Source organism: Halichoerus grypus, chromosome 14 (genome assembly GCF_964656455.1).
Source record: "Halichoerus grypus chromosome 14, mHalGry1.hap1.1, whole genome shotgun sequence".
Classification (NCBI taxonomy): Eukaryota; Metazoa; Chordata; class Mammalia; order Carnivora; family Phocidae; genus Halichoerus; species Halichoerus grypus.
In genome coordinates, this window is record NC_135725.1 from 1,940,107 (window position 1) to 1,956,090 (window position 15,984).

Consider the following 15,984-nt stretch of genomic DNA (forward strand, 5'->3'; position numbering starts at 1 on the left):
TCCTCGCCAACATTTGTTGTTCCCTGTCTTGTTAATTTTAGCCATTCTGACTGGTGTAAGGTGGTATTTCATTGTGGTTTTGATTGGTATTTTTCTGATGGCAAGTGATGTGGAGCATTTTTTCATGTGTCTATTGGCCATTTTATGTCTTCTTTGGAGAAGTATCTGTTCAAGTCGTCTGCCCATTTCTTATTTTTTATTTTTTAATTATGTTTAGTTAGCCACTGTATAGTATGTCATTAGTTTTTGATGTAGTGTTCAGTGATTCATTAGTTGCATATAATAGCCAGTGCACATCACAACACGTGCCCTCCTTAATACCCATCACCCTGTTACCCCCCCAACCCCCTCCCCTCTGAAACCCTCGGGTTGTTTCCCAGAGTCCATGGTCTCTCATGGTTCGTCTCCCACTGATTTCTCCCCCTTCAGATTTCCCTCCCTTCCCCTGTCGTCCTCTGTGCTATTGCTTATGTTCCACATATGAGTGAAACCACATGATAATTGTCTTTCTCTGCTTGACTTACTTCACTTAGGATAATCCCCTCCAGTTCCATCCATGCCGATGCAAATGGTGGGTATTCATCCTTTCTGATGGCTGAATAATATTCCACTGTATATATGTACCACATCTTCTTTATCCATTCATCTGTTGAAGGGCATCCCAGCTCCTTCCACAGTTTGGCTATTGTGGACATGGCTGCTGTGAACATTGGGGTGCATGTGTCCCTTCTTTTCACTACATCTGTATCTTTGGGGTAAATACCTAGTAGTGAAATTGCTGGGTTGTAAGATAGCTCTATTTTTAACTTCTTGAGAAACCGGAACCTCCATACTGTTTCCCAGAGTGGCTGTACTAGCTTGCATTCCCACCAACAGTGTAAGAGGGTTCCCCTTTCTCCACATCCTCACCAACATTTGTTGTTTCCTGTTTTGTTAATTTTTGCCATTCTAATTAGTGTAAGGTGGTATCTCATTGTGGTTTTGATTTGTATTTCCCTGATGGCTAATGATGTTGAGCATTTTTTCATGTGTCTGTTAGCCATTGTATGTCTTTTTTTTTTTTTTAAGATTTTATTTATTTATTTGACAGAGAGAGAGAGCGAGAGAGGGAACACAAGCAGGGGGAGTGGGAGAGGGAGAAGTAGGCTTCCCGCGGAGCAGGGAGCCCGATGCGGGGCTCAATCCCACGACCCTGGGATCATGACCTGAGCCGAAGGCAGATGCTTAACGACTGAGCCACCCAGGCGCCCCCATTGTATGTCTTCTTTAGAGAAGTGTCTGTTCATGTCTTCTGCCCATTTTTTGAGTATTAAGTTTGAGAAGTTCCCTTTATAGATCTTGGTTATCAGCTTTTTATCTGTAATGTCATTTGTAAATATCTTCTTCCATTCCATGGTTTGCCTCTTAGTTTTGTTGACGGTTTCCTTTGCCATGAAGAAGCTTTTTATCTTGATGAAGTCCCAAAAGATCATACTTGCTTTTGTTTCCCTTGCCTTTGCAGACTTGTCTTGAAAGAAGTTCCCGATATCGAGTTTACTGCCTATGTTCTCCTCTAGGATTTTGATGGATTCCTGTCTCACATTGAGGTCTTTTATCCATTTTGAGTTTATCTTTTTTTTTTTTTTTAAACAATGAGTTTAGTTTTTCTCTGTGCATTTGCAAAACACTTAGGACCAACACAGAAAAAAAATAAAACCTCCTGTGAAAAACATTACACTCAAGGAAAAAAAAAAAAAAAGGCCTGAGAGGGATTAGTGCCTTAGCCATAGGGAGCTACAGGAACTCTGATTGGTCCAAGGAATTGAAAAGATAATTGGGAAGATAGAACAGGAGGCAAGAGAACGAGAAATTACTGAGGAAGAGGGCCTCGAAGTGGGCCACGAGGGGGAACTGGAGGCTGGGGGGTGGGCCGGGATGGAGGGAGGGGCCCCCGCTGGTAGCCATAGGGTGGGGGTCACGGAGGCCCAGTGTATCCATGAGGAGGCATTAGTGGAGGAGGTCCATACATCCCATGTGGAGGCAGAGGACCTGGGTGACCCATGGGAGATCCAAATGGAGGCCCTCAAGGGGGATGCCCATTGGAGGAGGTCTAGGATGAGGCATTCCAGGTGGCGGTCGGGGTGGTGGCTGCCCCCCCGAGCCTGGGGGCCCAGCATGGGGGTGTCATAAGCCATGAGGCCCATGGTGGGCCAGCTGCATCTAAGACATCTCTGGATGGGGCATCCCACCCGGTGGGAATGGGTGAGGATGTGAGTGTCCATGTCCAGGATGTCCAGCCCCTGGGGTTCCTGCTGATGGTGGGCCATGTTCTCCAACCCCAGGAGGCAGAGGTGGTGGGGGCATGGCTGGGGGTATCCCAGGTGGAAGGGCTCCAGGAGGCAGCACTGGGTGTGGGAAGGACCTAGGAGGAGGCATGCCTGGTGGAGGAAGCCCAGACACCAAAGATGATACCACAGAATTGGGGGCTGAGGGTGGAGGGGGTGCATCTGCAAACAGCTGACGAGGGTGGTCAGCCTGGGAGAGTGGGTTCTGGGCTGCCAGAAGTTGTTCAGCTGCTGAGCCATGGCGCTTACCCTTGGAGTCCTTCTTGAAGGCATAGGACACAGTGATAGGGCCGTTACAGAGATACTGCCCATTCATGGCCTCAGTAGCTGCATCTGGAGCATCAAACGAAGCGAAATTAATAAAGGCATAACCTTTGGAGTTGCCTCTGTCAGGGTCCTGCATAATCTTCGGGGTTTGTAAGATGACCCCAAAGGCGCCGAAAGTATCATAAAGCAGCTTCTCATCAATCTCCGGGTCTAGATTGCCAATGAAAATGTTGGCCCCCACATCCAGGTTCTTGTTGTGAGCTGATGCTTTGTTCACCTGTATTGGTTTCCCATAGAGTTTGATCATGTTCATGACCTTAATGGCATAGTCAGCATCTTCCTCACTCAAGAATTCCACAAAGCCATAGCCTTGGTGCTTACCTGTGACTCTATCCTTTGGCATGTGGGTGTTGACTACTGGCCCTGCCTGAAGAGATAGCTCCCACAGCAATGGTTCACTAACCTTCTCATCCAGGCCCCTGACGTGAACAGTGGCATCCTGTTTCTGCTCGGAGATCGGCCTGGCCGCCATGGCGAAAGAGCTCCCGCAGTCTCCAGGCAGCTATCCCGCTCCCTGACCGCAGTCACTACTTCCACTTCCGGGGCCATTTTGAGTTTATCTTTGTGTACAGTGTAAGGGAATGGTCCAGTTTCATTCTTCTATATGTAGCTGTCCAGTTTTCCCAGCACCACTATTGAAAAGACTTTTTTCCATTGGATATTTTTTCCTGATTTGTCAAAGATTAGTTAACCACAGAGTTGGCGGTCCATATCTGGGCTCTCTATTCTGTTCCATTGATCTATGTGTCTGTTTTTGTGCCAGTACCATACTGTCTTGGTGATCACAGCTTTGTAATATAGCTTGAAATCGGGCAATGTGATGCCCCCAACTATGTTTTTCTTTTTCATCATTCCGTTGGCAATTCAGGATCTTTTCTGGTTCCACATAAATTTTAGGATTGTTTGTTCCAGCTCTTTGAAAAATGCCAATGGTATTTTAATAGGGATAGCATTGAAAGTGTAAATTGCTCTGGGCAGGATAGACATTTTAACAATGTTTATTCTTCCAATCCATGAGCATGGAATATTTCTCCCATCTTTTTGTGTCTTCCTCAATTTCTTTCATAAATGTTCCGTAGTTTCTAGGGTATAGATCCTTTACCTCTTTGGTTACAGTTATTCCTAGGTAGCTTATGGTTTTTGGTGCAATTGTAAATGGGAGCGATTCCTTAATTTCTCTTTCTTTAGTCACATTGTTAGTGTATAGAAATGCAACTGATTTCTGTGCATTGATTTTGTATCCTGCACAAAAGGATGAATTGCTGAATTCCTGTATGAGTTCTAGCAATTTTGGGGTGGAATCTTTTGTGTTTTCCATATAAAGTATCATGTTATCGGTGAAGAAAGAGAGTTTGACTTCTTCTTTGCCAAACTGGATGCCTTTTATTTCTTTTTGTTGTCTGATTGCTGAGGCTAGGGATTTCTAGCACTATGTTAAACAACCGTGGTGAGAGTAGGCATCCCTGTGGTATTTCTGACCTTAAGGGAAAAGCTCTCAGCTTTTCCCCATTGATAATGATATTCGCTGTGGGCTTTTTCATAGATATTTTTATGATATTGAGGAATGTTCCCTCTATCCCTATACTGTTCAGAGTTTTAATCAGGAACGGATGTTGTATATTGTCAAATGCTTTTTCTGCGTCAATTGAGAGGATCATATGGTTCTTCTCCTTTCTTTTATTAATGTGCTCTATCACATTGATTATCTTCTGATATCTGCCTGCAGAATCACAGCTCTGTCCTTCAGCAATCAGACAACAAAAAGAAATGATAGGTATCCGAATCAGCAAAGAAGTGAAACTCTCTTCAAAGAGGACATAATACTCTGGAAAATCCAAAAGACTCCACCCTAAAATTGCTAGAACTCATACAGGAATTCAGCAGCATGGCAGGCTATCAAATCAATGCACAGAAATCAGTTGCATTTCTATACACTAACAATGTGACTGGAAAAAGAGAACTTAAGGAGTGGATCCTATTTACAGTGTGCCAAAACCATAAGCTATCTAGGAACAAACCTAACCAAAGAGGCAAAGGATTTTTACTCAGAAAACTCTAGAATCCTCATGATTTTCTGGATTTTCTGCTTGTGGAGATCCAGATATATATTCTTACATCTCAAGCTGATGTTGTGGGTGTTCAGAATGGTTTGGTAGATATCCAGCTAAATTCAGGGGACCAGTTGAATGAGTCCCCTACTCCTCTGCCATCTTGCCCCCTTGTCTTCTGCCCATTTCTTGACTAGATTATTTGTTTTTGGGGTGTGGATTTTGATAAGCTCTTTATAGATCTTGGATACCAGCCCTTTATCTGATATGTCATTTGCAAATATCTTCTCCCATTCCATAGGTCGCCTTTTAGTTGTGTTGACTGTTTCCTTTGCTCTGCAGAAGGTTTTATCTTCATGAGGTCCCAGTAGTTCATTTTTTATTTTCTTTCCCTTGCCCTTAGAGACGTGTCTGGTAAGAAGCTGTTGTATCTGAGGTCAAAGAGGTTGCTGCCTGTGTTCTCCTATAGGATTTTGATGAATTCCTGTCTCACATTTAGGTCTTTCATCCATTTGATGTGTGTGTGTGTGTGGTGTAATGAAATAGTCCAGTTTCATCTGCATGTGGCTGTCCCAATTTTCTCAACACCATTTGTTGAAGAGACTTTTTTTCCATTGGATATTTTTTTTTCTTTTTTTTTTTTTAAAGATTTTATTTATTTGACCGGGAGAGACAGCCAGAGAGCGAACACAAGCAGGGGGAGTGGGAGAGAGAAAAGCAGGCTTCCCGCCGAGCAGGGAGCCCGATGTGGGGCTCGATCCCAGTACCCTGGGATCATGACCCGAGCCGAAGGCAGACGCTTAACGACTGAGCCACCCAGGCGCCCCTTTCCATTGGATATTCTTTCCTGCTTTGTTGAAGATTAGTTGACTATAGAGTTGAGGGTCCATTTCTGGGTTCTCTATTCTGTTCATTGATCTGGTGTCTGTTTTTGTGCCAGTACCATACTGTCTTGATGATTACAGCTTTATAATAGAGCTTGAAGTCCAGAATTGTGATGCCACCAGCTTTGGTTTTCTTTTTTCAACACTCCTTTGGCTATTCAGGGTCTTTCCTGGTTCCATACAAATTTTAGGATTATTTGTTCCAGCTCTGTGAAAAAAGTTGATGGTATTTTGATAGGGATTGCATTGAATGTATAGATTGCTTTGGGTAGCATAGACATTTTAACAATATTTATTCTTGCAATCCATGAGCATGGAACATTTTTCCATTTCTTTGTGTCTTCCTCAATTTCTTTCATGAGAGTTTTCTGAGTACAAATCCTTTGCCTCTTTGGTTAGGTTTGTTCCTAGATAGCTTATGGTTTTGGCACACTGTAAATAGGATCCACTCCTTAAGTTCTCTTTCTCCAGTCACATTGTTAGTGTATAGAAATGCAACTGATTTCTGTGTATTGGTTTGATAGCCTGCCATGTTGCTGAATTCCTGTATGAGTTCTAGCAATTTTAGGGTGGAGTCTTTTGGATTTTTCCAGAGTATCATGTCCTCTTTGAAGAGAGTTTCACTTCTTCTTTGCTGATTTGGATACCTATCATTTCTTTTTGTTGTCTGATTGCTGAAGCTGGGACTTCTAGTACTATGTGGAACAACAGTGGTGAGAGTGGACATCCTTGTCATGTTCCTGACCTTAGGGGAAAAGCTTTCAGTTCTTCCCCATTGAGAATATTCACTGTGGGCTTTTCATAGATGGGTTTTATGATATTGACATATGTTCCCTCTCTCCCTACACTGTTAAGAGTTTTAATCAAGAAAGGATGCTGGGGGCCCCTAGGTGGCTCAGTTGTTAAGCATCTGCCTTCAGCTCACGTCATGATCCCGGCGTCCTGGGATTGAGCCCCACATCAGACTTCCTGCTCCACGGGAAGCCTGCTTCTCCCTCTCCCACTCCCTGTGCTTGTGTTCCCTCTCTCGCTGTGTCTCTCTGTCAAATAAATAAATAAAATCTTAAAAAAAAAAAAAAAAAAAAAGGAAGCTGTACTTTGTCAAATGCTTTTTCTGCATCTATTGAGAGGATCACATGGTTCTTGTCCATTCCTTTATTTACATAGTGTATCACATTGATTTGCAATTGTTGAACCACCTTGACAGCCCAGGAATGAATCCCACTTGGTCACGCCGAATAATCCTTTTAATGTACTGTTGGATCCTCAACAGGATACTAGCATCTTGTTGAGACTATTTGTATCCATGTTCATCAGGGATATTAGTCTATAATTCTCCTTTTTGGTAGGGTCTTTGCCTGGTTTGGGGATCAAGGTAATGCTGGCCTCATAGGATGAGTTATAAGTTTTCCTTCCATTTCTAATTTTTGAAACAGCTTCAGAAGAATACATATTCTTCTTTAAATAGTTGGTAGAATTCCCCCTGGGAAGCCTTCTATCCCTGGACTCTTGTATTTTGGGGAGGTTTTTGATTAATGCTTCAGTTTCCTTGCTGGTTATGGGTCTGTTCAGATTTTCTCTTTCTTCCTGTTTCAGTTTTGGTAGTTCCTAAGTTTTCAGGAATGTATCCATTTCTTCCAAATTGCCTAATTTGTTGGTATACAGTTGCTCATAATATGTTCTTATAATTGTTTGTATTTCTTCGGTGTTGGTTGTGATGGCTCCTCTTTCGTGATTTTATTTGGGTCTTTTTTTCTTTTTGATAAGTCTGGCTAGGGGTTTGTCAATCTTACTAATTCTTTCGAAGAACCAGTTCCTAGTTTCATTGATCTGTTCTTCTGGTTTCTATTTCACTGATTTCTGCTCTAATCTTTATTCTCTTCTCCTGCTGGGTTTAGGCTTTATTTGCTGTTCTTTCTCCCACTCTTTTAGGTGTATGGTTAGCTTGTGTATTTGAGACCTTTTTTTTTTTTTTAAGATTTATTTACTTGACGGAGAGAGAGAGCACAAGTAGGCAGAGAGGCAGGCAGAGGGAGGAGAAGCAGGCTCCCTGCTGAGCAGAAAGCCCAACACGAGGCTCGATCCCAGGACCCTGAGACCATGACCTGAGCTGAAGGCAGACATTTAACCGACTGAGCAACCCAAGCGCCCCACCTTTCTTGTTTCTTGAGAAAGGCTTGTATTGCTATGTACTTCCCTTAACTTAGGACTGCCTTTGCTGCATCCCAAATGTTTTGGAGAGTTGTGTTTTCATTTTCATTTGTTTCCATGAGTTTTTAAAATTCTTCTCTAATTTCCTGGTTAACCCATTATTCTTTAGTAGGATGCTCTTTAGCCTCCATGTATTTGAGTTTTCCAAATTTCCTCTTGTGATTGAGTTCCAGTTTCAAGCACTGTGGTCTGAAAATATGCAGGGAATAATCCCAATCTTTTGATACCAGTTGAGACCTGATTTTGTGACCCAGTACGTGATCTATTTGGGAGAATGTTCCGTGTGCACTTGAGAAGAATGTGTATTCTGTTGCCTTAGGATGGAATGCCCTGTTTATATCAAGTCCATACGGGCCAGTGTCATTCAAAGGCCTTGTTTCCTTGCTGATCTTCTGATTAGATGATCTTCCGCTGCTGTGACTGGGGGGTGTTAAAGTCCACTACAATTACTGTATGATTATCAGTGCTTTAATTTTGTTATTGGTTTATATAATTGGCTGCTCCCAAGTTAGGAGCATAAATATTTATAGTTGTTAGATCTCCTTGTTGGGTAGACCTTTTAAGTATGATACAGTGTCCTTCCTCATCTCAGTATATTCTTTTGCTTAAAATCTTATTTGTCTGATATAAGGATTGCTACCCCAGCTTTCTTTTGATGTCCATTAGTGTGGTAAATGGTTTTCCACCCCCTATCAGTCTGGAGGTGTCTTTGGGTCTAAAATGAGTCTCTTACAGACAGCATATCGATGGGTCTTGCTTTTTTATCCAATCTGATACCTTTTGTCTTTTGATTGAGGTGTTTAGCCCATTCACATTCAGAGTGAGTATTGAAAGATAGGAATTTAGTACTATTGTATTACCTGTAAAGTCAATGTTTCTGTATATTGTCTCTGTTCCTTTCTGGTCTATGTTAATTTTGGGCTCTCTCTTACTTAAAGGATCCCATTTCATATTTCCTACAGGGCTGGTTTAGTGATCACAAATTCTTTTAGTTTCTGTTTGTACTGGAAGCTTTTTATCTCTCCTTCCATTTTGAATGACAGCCTAGCTGGATATAGTATTCTTGGCTGCTCATTTTTCTCATTTAGCACCCTGTTTATATCATGCCAGCCCTTTCTGGCCTGCCAGGTCTCTGTGGATAGGTCTACTGCCAGTCTAACGCTTCTAGCCTTGTAGGTTATGGACCCCGTATCCCACTTTCAGGATTTTCTCTCTCTCTGAGACTTGCAAGTTTCAGTATGTTGAGGTGCTGACCTGTTTTCACTAATATTGAGGGGAGCTTCTCTGTGCTTCCTGGACTTGAATACGTGTCCTTCCCCAGATAAGGGAAGTTGTCCACTATAATTTGCTCCAATACACCTTCTGCCCCCCTCCCCCATGCCCCAGTCTTTCCTCTCCCTCTGGGATCCCAATTATTTTAATATTGTTGTGCTTTATGGTATCACTTATTTCTTGAATTCTCCCCTCATGATCCAGTAGTTTGAGAGTGAGCGAGTGCACAAGTAGGCAGAGTGGCAGGCAGAGGGAGAAGGAGAAGCAGGCTCCCCGCTGAGCAAAGAGCCCGACACGGGACTTGATCCCAGGACCCTGGAATCATGACCTGAGCTGAAGGCAGATGCCTGAATGAGCCACCCAGATGTCCCCCAGTAGTTTATCTTTTTCTCAGCTTCATCTCCATCATTTTGTCTTATCAATCACTAATTCTCTCTTCTGCTTCTTTTATTGTAGCACTTAGAGCCTCCCATTAATAGCTTTTGTGATTTTGACTTGGTTAGATTTTAGTTTATTTCTCCAGAAGTGCTTCTCTAGTGTCTTCTATGCTTTTTTCAAGCTCAGCTAGTATCTTTATAATCATTATTCTGAACTCTGGTTCCGACATCTTATATCATACTGATAGGTCCCTGACAGTCAGTACTGCCTTTTGTTCTCTTTTCTGAGGTACATTTTTCTTTGTCATTCTATCCAGAGAAGAATAGATGAATAAGAACAAAATACTAAACTGGCAACAATGACCCCAGAGAAATATACACTAAACAAATCAGAAGAGACCCGAAACTGGAAAAAAAAAAAAAAAAAATATATATATATATATATATATAATCAGACAATTAACAGAACAGAGCAACACACTGGATCCTGTGTGCATTTTGGTCCATTTGTTACAAAACTAGATCCCAAAAATCATAAAGAAAGAAAAACTTATATATTGTCAAAAATAAATACAATGAAAGGATAGAATGTAACAGTAAAAATGAAAATTAAAAGACAAAAAAAAAAAAGGAATATAAACAGGCGAACAGAACAGAGCAATACACTGTATCCTGAGTGCAGTTTGGCCTGTTAGAAGAAACTGCATTCCAAAACTGTAAAGAGGAAAAACATATATATACACACAAAAAAGTATATATATATATATATATAAATATATACACATATATATACACTAAAAATATATATATATACAAAAAAGTATATATACATACAAAAATATATATAATCATATATATACATATATATACTTATATATATACAAAAACAAATACAGTGAAAGAATAGACTAAGTGTAAAGATGAAAATTAAAGATTTTTTTAAAAGTTGCTAAATTGGTTGAAAAAAATTAAAATTGAATGACTAAAGAATCATGGGGGGAAAAACATGAATTCTATATACTATTTTCTCCTAGTGCTAGAGTTTGCAGTTCAATGTAGTGGTAAACTTGCTCTTGGCTCGATGTTCCTGCTGATCTTCTGGGTGAGGGTCCTGTTGTGCTGATTCTCAGGTGTCTGCCCTGGGTGGAACTGCACCACCCCTGCCAGATGGCCAGGCTAAGTAAGTTGCTCCAGATTGCCCTCTATGGCTTTTGTTCCCTGTAGGCTTTCCACACTGCTTATAGGATAAGTGAAAATGGTGATCTCCTGGGGTGTCTGGGTGGCTCAATCAGTTAAGCCTCTGCCTTTGGCTCAGGTCGTGATCCCAGGGTCCCAAGATCGAGCCCCATGTCAGGCTCCCTGCTCAGTGGGGAGTCTGCTTCTCCCTGTGCCCCTCAACCCGCTTGTGCTTTCTCTCTCTCAAACAAGTAGATAAAAGTCTTTTAAAAAGGGGGGGGGGGCAGCTTCCCAATCTCCAGCCCCAGAGCTGAAAGCTTGAAGCCCCAATTTTCAGTGCACCCTCAGAGAAAAGCAGTCAATCACTCCTGTCTCCCTAGTCTCCATCTGCACTCTGTGCTCACCCAGCCTGTGACTGAGCGTTTGTCATGTGATCCCATCTTAAATCTCCAAACCCTGCAAACTCCTGCAGCACGCACACACAGTTCTTCCCGGGGGAGAAGGGGGGGTGTCTTGCAACGGTTCTGCTGCTTGCTTGGCCCCTGCTCAGAGAGCAGTGGCCCGATCATGCTGAGCTTCACGGTTTATGGCAACCCCGAGCTGAAAGCCCACTCTTGGGCAACCTGATTGCAGCTGGCTTTCCCCACTCTGATGCCTGGGAGCTCTGCCACACTCAGACACCCCCTGCTCCTTCTGTGACCCTGAGGATCCTGAGACCACACTGTCCCACCTAGGATTCCACCCCACTTCACCACCAGAGCACCTTTCAAGCAGGGATGTCCCTCACTGGAGCAGACTATTAGTAAAGTTCTGATTTTGTGCTACGCTGCTGTAACACTTTCCGGTAGTTGGCTGACAGAGGCTCCCTCCCACAATGGTTTATCTTCCCATATGTTGCCTTGGATTCACTTCTCCGCATTGCCTACCTTGCAGAAAGTGGTCGCTTTTCTATTAGAGTTGCAGCTATTTTCTTAGATCTCCAGTTGAGTTCACAGGTGTTTAGAATGATTTGCTAGCTATCTAGCTGAGTTCCTGGGAACAGACAAAACTAAGATCTCCTACTCCTCCACCACCTTGGACTATCTCCTGTGTTTTGGTATCTTAACATTAAATCCTGTAGTCCATGAACACAGTATTTCTTTTCATTTACTTGTCTTTTTTCCTTCAACATTTTGTAGTTTTCAGCATACAAATCCTTTACCTTCTTGTTTATAATTTTGTTTTCTTGTTAAGTTTGATTTTTTTCCTGTAACATTTATCATTATTATCACTATGATTAGTTTCAGGGGTAGAATTTAATGATTCATCAATTGCAGATAACACCTAGTGTTCAGTCATCAACAAGAATGAAATCTTGCTATTTGTGATGCTGTTTTAAGTGGAATTAATTCAAATGGTTCATTTTTAGTGTATAAAAATGCAACAGGTTTTTATGTTGATTGTGTAGCCTGAAACTTTCTTGAATTTTATTCATTCTAAACACATTTTATGGTATTTTTAGGTTTCATGACTATATCATATCTTCTTGTGTACAAAGAAAATTTTACCTCTTTCTTTCCAAATTGGATACCTTTTATTTCTTTTTCTTGCTTAACTGCTGTGGCTAGAACTTCCAATATTATGTTGAATAGAAGTGACAAGAGTGGGGCATCCTTGTCCATATTCTTGGAGACAAACCACTCAATCTTCTGCCATTGAGTATGTTTCATATATGGCCTTTATTATGTTGAGGAAGTTTGTGTTCCTACTCTATTGTTTTTTTTTTGTTTTTTTTTTTTTTTTTAAAGATTTTATTTATTTATTTGACAGAGAGAGAGAGACAGCGAGAGAGGGAACACAAGCAGGGGGAGTGGGAAAGGGAGAAGCAGGCTTCCCGCTGAGCAGGGAGCCCGATGCGGGGCTCGATCCCAGGACCCTGAGATCATGACCTGAGCCGAAGGCAGTCGCTTAACCAACTGAGCCACCCAGGTGCCCCCTACTCTATTGTTTTTAATATGAAACTGTTAAATACATTTTCTGCATACATTGAGATGATCATATATTTTTCGCTTTCATTCTCTTAATATGGTATACTATATTGCTTTTTAAGTATTATTAGTTTCAGAGGTATAGTGATTCATCAGTTGCATATAACACCCAGTGCTCATTACATCAAGTGCCCTCAATGCCTATCACCCACTTACCCCATTCCCCCAACTACCTCCCTTCCAGCAAGCCTCAGTTTGTTGCCTATAGTTAAAAGTCTCTGATGCTTTGCCTCCCTTTCAGATTTTGTCTTTTCCCCTCCCTTCCCCTATGATTGTTTTGTTTCTTAAATTCCACATGAGTGAAACCATATGATAATTCTTTCTTTGACTGACTTATTGTGCTTAGCATAATACCTTCCAGTTCCATCCACGTTGATGTAAATGGCAAGTATTCATCCTTTCTGATAGCTGAGTAGTAATCCATTGTGTGTGTGTGTGTATATATATATATATATATATATATATATATATATACACCCCATCTTCTTTATCCATTCATCTGTCAGTGGATATATGGGCTCTTTCCATAGTTTCGCTATTGTGGACACTGCTGCTATAAACATTGTGGTGCATGTGCCCCTTTGGATCACTACATTTGTATCTTTGGGGTAAATACCCAGTAGTGCAATTGCTGGGTCATAGGGTAACTCTATTTTTAACTGGAGGAACCTCCATACTGTTTTCCAGAGTGGCTGTACTAGCTTGCATTCCAACATCCTCACCAACATTTGTTGTTCCCTGTCTTGTTAATTTTAGCCATTCTGAGTGGTGTGAGGTGGTATCTCATTTTTGTTGACTGGATTATCAAGCAGAGAAAGACACTTATCATATGGTTTCACTCATATGTGGAACATAAGGAATAGCATGAGGGACCATAGGGTCAAGACAGTAAAAACCGAACGGGAAGAAATCAGAGAGGGAGACAACCATGAGAGACTCTGGACTCCAGGAAACAGAGGGTTACACAAGGGAGTGCGGGGTGGGGGGTAGCCGGGTGATGGATATTAAGGAGAGCAGGTGGTGTGATGAGCACTGGGTGTTATACATAACTACGGAATCATTGAACACTACATCATCAAAAACTACTGATGTACTATATGTTGGCTAACTGAACATAATAGAAAGAAACTGAATCAGTAATCAAAGAACTTCTCAAACTCAATGCCCATAAAACAAATAATCCAGTCAAGAAATGGGCAGAAGACATACAAATGGCCAACAGACACATGAAAAAGTGCTCCACATCATTAGCCATCAGGGAAATAAAAATCAAAACCACAATGAGACACCACCTCACACCAGAATGGCTAAGATTAACAAGTCAGGAAACAACAGGGGTTGGCAAGGATGTGGAGAAGGGGGAACCCTCTTACACTGTTGGTGGGAATGCAAGCTGGTACAGCCACTCTGGAAAACAGTATGAAGTTTCCTCAACAAGTTAAAAATAGAGCTACCCTATGACCCAGCAATTTCACTACTGAGTATTTACTCCAAAGATAAAGATTTAGTAAAAAGAAGGGGCACATGCACTCCATTGTTTATAGCAGCAATGTCCACAATAACCAACTGTGGAAGGAGCTGAGATGCCCTTCAACAGATGAATGGATAAAGCTGTGGTATACATATACAATGGAGTATTATTCAGCTGTCAAAAAGAATGAAATCTTGCCATTTGCAATGATGTGAATGGTACTAGAGGGTATTATGCTAAGCGAAATAAGTCAGAAAGACAAATATCGTGATTTCACTCGTGGAGTTTAAGAAACAAAACAGATGAACATAGGGGAAGGGAAGGAAAAATAAGACGAAAACAGGGAGGCAAACCATAAGAGACTCTTAACTATAGGAAATATAAACTGAGAGTTGCTGGAGGAGAGATGGGTGGGAGGATGGAGTAATTGGGTGATAAGCATTAAGAAGGGCATGTGAAGTAATGAGCACTGCATGTTGTATGTAACTGATGAATCAGTAAATTCTACCTCTGAAACTAGTAATACACTATGTTAATTAAAATGAATTTAAATGAAAAATTTTTTTTTTTTTTTTTTTTTTTTTAAGATTTTATTTATTTATTTGACAGAGACAGAGACAGCGAGAGCGGGAACACAACAGGGGGAGTGGCAGAGGGAGAAGCAGGCTTCCCGCTGAGCAGGAAGCCCTGATGTGGGGCTCGATCCCAGGACCCTGGGATCATGACCTGAGCCGAAGGCAGCCGCTTAACGACTGAGCCACCCAGGCGCCCCCCTAAATGAAAAATTTTTTAAAAAGAAAAGCTGAAAGTATCACAATTCCAGGCTTAAAGCAATATTATAAAGCTGTAGTGATCAAAAAAGTATGGTACTGGCACAAAAATAGACACAGGTAAATGGAACAGAATAGAAAACCCAGATATACACCAACAATTATATGGCCAGTTAATCTTTGACCAAGCAGAAAGAATATCCAATGGGGAAAAAAGTCTCTTCAATAAGGGGCGCCTGGGTGGCTCAGTCGTTAAGCGTCTGCCTTCAGCTCAGGTCATGATCCCAGGGTCCTGGGATCGAGCCCCACATCAGGCTCCCTGCTCCGCGGGAAGCTTGCTTCTCCCTCTCCACTCCCCCAGCTTGTGTTCCCTCTCTCGCTGTGTCTCTCTCTGTCAAAAAATAAATAAAAATCTTTAAAAAAAATAAAAAATAAAAAATAAATGGTGTTGGGAAAACTAGGCAGCTACATGCAAAAAAAATGAAACTGGACCACTTTCTTACACTATAGACAAAAGTAAATTCAGAATGTATTGGAGACCTAAATGTGAAACATGAACCCATAAAAATCCTAGAAGAGAACTCAGGCAGTGATTTCCTCGACATCAGCTGTAGGAACTTCTTTCTAGATATGTGTCCTGAAACAAGGAAAATAAAAGCAAAAATAAACTATTGGGACTACATTATTCCTGGGATGCAAGGGTGGTTCAGCATTCACAAATCAATAAATGTGATAGATCACGTTAATAAAAGAAAGGACAAAAACCGTATGATCCTCTCAGTTGATGCAGAAAAAGCATTTGACAAAATACAGCATCTTTTCTTGATTAAAACTCTTCAGAGTTTTGGGATAGAGGGAACATACCTCAAGTTCCTAAAGCCATTTATGAAAAACCCACAGTGAATATCATTCTCAATGGGGAAGAACTGAGAGCTTTTCCCCTAAGGGTCAGGAACATGACAGGGATGTCCACTCTCACCACTGTTGTTCCACATAGTACTAGAAGTCCCAGCTTCAGCAATCAGACAACAAAAAGAAATGATAGGTATCCGAATCAGCAAAGAAGTGAAACTCTCTTCAAAGAGGACATGATACTC

The 15,984-nt window shown here is 41.5% G+C and overlaps 1 pseudogene; it reads right to left on the bottom strand.

Annotated features, from left to right (window-relative positions):
• Positions 1-410: 410 nt before the first annotated feature.
• LOC118530394 (splicing factor 3B subunit 4 pseudogene) lies at positions 411-3,824 on the bottom strand (annotated as a pseudogene).
• Positions 3,825-15,984: the final 12,160 nt, after the last annotated feature.